We start from the raw sequence: 3877 nt of genomic DNA, 5'->3' as shown, positions 1-3877 counted from the left end.
TTTAATATACAAAATTTGGCATCTACATATGCACATTAGAGCTCATATGCATATTACAGCTCATATGCATGTAGAGCACATCCAAGAAAGCGAAGTTACAATGTTTTGCAAAAGGTATATACAAAATTGTCAAAATTATTCTACCATATTGTAGAATTATTCTTCTAGATGGTCAAAAATCAATCAAGTGAACCTTCTGGATCAGCTCTAACCCTTAGTGTCTCAATTATTGCCTTGTGGTCAGATTCACAAACTTTCCACAAATCCTTGTTAAGAGGTCTACCATGATATTTAATCAAATGAATATTTGTTGCAACAAGAAGGTTTGAGTAATGAAGAATATGTCTATGTGTCTCAAAGTCCTCAAACAACTAGGCATTAGAATTTTTGATAGGGTACCTGCATTTTATCTAAGGATAAGTTAATGCCAAAATCAATACAATGACTGATAAATAAATGAGTTTAAGAGGTCTCAATACAACTCGACACAACAATGGTACCTTCTAAGACATGTCCCTATCATAACAACGGATCCTATTGGGTACTCAATACCCTCTCCATCAACTAGTGTAGAAGTCAATTTCTTTTTGGCCTCAATACAACGACACAAAAAATAATATGTTCCTTCTTCATTGTTCTCATCCACAATAACTGCATATACATGACCTGCATTTAATAGAAGGATATAAGTTAATACCAAAATCAACAATAGTTAATATTATAAATTGAGCGTAAAGTTGATTTTACCCAAGTAACAAATTGCAACCCTTTACCTGGTTCAACTATGTCTGATACATGGTCATAATCCACTGATGCTTCAATCTGGTTCATTTGTAGTGCTCTAGGAAGTTGATATGTATCTAGGGTTTGCAAAGCTCTACAAGACCATTGGTCAACCCACTCTTTTGATTCACATTCATCCCACACAAAATGTATACATGAAGAGAAAAAACATGCAATCTGTCTAGTATAAATAACTAGTGATGTTGCATTTGAACTTCTAAATGAATACATGTCACTTGATCATGTAAGTGTACAACAATCTAGATAGTTTTCAATGTTAGATTAATGTATTAACCAAAAATATCTAGAAACCATAGACTTACCTTCATTACCTGGTCCCATCGCAGAGTTACACCATTCCACAATTGTTTCTGCATCTATTAACATTGCACCACCTTCATACTTCAATTTCTCTCTGGTAAGATCTCTTTTCACACATTCTCCCACACCATCATGCTCGCACTTTCCATGCCCTGCCTCAATGAGATTCCAAAAATGTTGCACACCACTTGTCACATGCATCCTAGTCAACCAATAGAACATCCTTGCATTATTGAATAGTGTGGTGCAATTATCCGACCATATTAAGTGTTGGTTGTATCTTTTATCTCTTTCCCTTAAACTATCATAGAAGACTGTAAAGAATCCCTGCACAAACTCTGAGGATTGAGTACGATCATCGTTGATATAGAAGTGATATTATCTTATGACCTTTCTATCATCCTTGGTGCTATCATGTGCATGCATGAATGCTATGTGTACAAAAATTATAACTTGTGTAGAGTGGTAATACACATATTGTATTTCATTTTGTGGCTTTAGTGTATAATTATCAGAAAAATCAACAACAAAGACAATAGTGCCGAGGGGGAAAGTGTCCTTGCACAACTTGAATTGCTCATCTAACCACCTAGCTCTATGTGTGTGACCTATTTACTCATACACTAGTTTCTCTTGAAAACATCTTCATAAAATCAGCTACGCATATATACCTTTTCACTAACTCACACCTCTTTAATTCTTCTCCATCTTTAATACCATATGTGACTGACTTGTATTTTCCAATAGAAACTAGTTCCTTACCAATTTCATGTGTGCTATCCAGATGTAGGCATCTATGCAACTATTACAAAGTACCACATGTAGGACAAAATCCTCTCAAACACATCATCTTATAGTAAATGCACCCATCATCTCGTCTAGATAGTACACTTGAAATAAATTATCTCGGTGACTTAGGAGGTGCTTGTAGACCACATTCCTGCAAAACATCGTTAGTGTGCAAAGTACAACATATATAGGGATAAATATCATAATGCATGGAAAATTCAACATGGACCCTACAACAACATGTAGTACGTGCATCATTAATCTTAATATAAAATAGTTATGTCATCTCAAAAAATCTTTGACTAATTTTAATCTGAGGAAACCTTTGAAGAAACCTTTCATAAAATTGTGCTTGAGTTGTATCTAAATAGTGTTTTGGATGTGGCTCACGATTACTAATTCCAATTCACCTTCTAACAACATCTCTTTGGTTGGGTGAAACCCTTGTGTTTTCATGCCAATATTTCTCAATTAACGTTCTTAGTGCATCAACAACAACCTTGTCCTTGTGTGGGAGTCTACCCGAGAATGGCCAAAGAGAATTATTGTTAGGATCATTGATTTTCTCTCACCTCTCTAAGGCATAGTGTAATGTGGTTCTACTTATCCTTAATGACTTGCTTGTTTTTCTTATTAAACAATATTTTTTCCTTTCCTTTCCCATTACGGTTGATGTGAGGACATGACGAGTAACATTTGCATATTTAGTGTGTGATTTCAAACCAATGTCTTGGCATGCATCAAAAATATTTCTCACAATGGTTCTTTCACTATTATTTTCGGGTGTTCTTAACCCCAAAATTTTCATTGTCTCTCTAAATTTCAGATTTTTAATCATTTCAACAACTAACTTGGCATCTTCCACTTTGATTTAAGTTTTCAAAATAGTTATTCCAAATTCTTCTAATGGTTCTTCTACAAGTTCTTTTGGAAATTTTCTCATGCATGGGCTTCACAATATTTTCATCAATATCTATTAGGAACTTTGGTTTTCTACAAATTATTCTAAGAGGTGTTAAGATTGGTGCATGCTCTTCATTTTCATTAGGTGCATTATGTGCATTGATCAAATCAAATTCAAATGGTATATCTTCTTCAATTTCATTAACATGTGCATTCATTGAATCATTTTCAAATGGTGTATGTTCATTGCATTCATTAGGTGCATTCATCATATGCATTTGAATAGGTGTATGTTGATCATTTTGATTTGGCGCATTCATCATATCAATTTTAATTGTTGAATGTTCATCACTTTCATTAGGTGCATTAGATGACGTACCTTCACGTAATCTCCTCATACGCTCCCTTTGTCTTTGCTTTGATGCCTCTCTTTGTTCTTTCCCATTGTCCTACACATAACATCATGATGAAAATCCACAATAAAATAGCAAAAAAACAACAAATGATCCTCATTTTGTTATAATCTAAAATAGCAATAATAAAATAACTTCAAAAAAAACAAAATACAAGACAAATCAATCATGATCAAAGAAAAAAAACAACAAATGATCATCATTTTATTATAATCTAAAGTAACAATGATAAAATAACTTCAAAAACAATCCAATATATGAGACAAATCAATCATTTCAAAGCAAAAGTGACAAAAAAATATGAAAACCTGATTGTTACTGTCCCACAAAATCATGTGCAAAAGCAGTGGGGCCTTCAAACAACTTGCAATGTTGTTTTTTAGGCCATTGGGACTAAAATATATTAAGATTTTCCCATAACCCGTATGGGTAATGAAAACCTAATGTGAACATTCACAATTTCTCATAACACGTACGGGTTATGTAGATCTAGAAGTTTTGGCCTTAGTTCTACATAACTCATACAGGTTATGTAGAAATAGGAACCAAATAGGAAGTGAGAGAGAGAGAGAGAGAGAGAGAGAGAGAGAGAGAGAGAGAGAGAGAGAGATTAGGAAAAGGAGAGGGGGAGAGGGAGAGGGAGAGAGAGAGAGAGAGGGGGGGGTAAG

The sequence above is a fragment of the Cryptomeria japonica genome, chromosome 8 (assembly GCF_030272615.1).
Source record: "Cryptomeria japonica chromosome 8, Sugi_1.0, whole genome shotgun sequence".
NCBI lineage: Eukaryota > Viridiplantae > Streptophyta > Pinopsida > Cupressales > Cupressaceae > Cryptomeria > Cryptomeria japonica.
Note: the sequence above shows the minus strand (reverse complement) of the source record.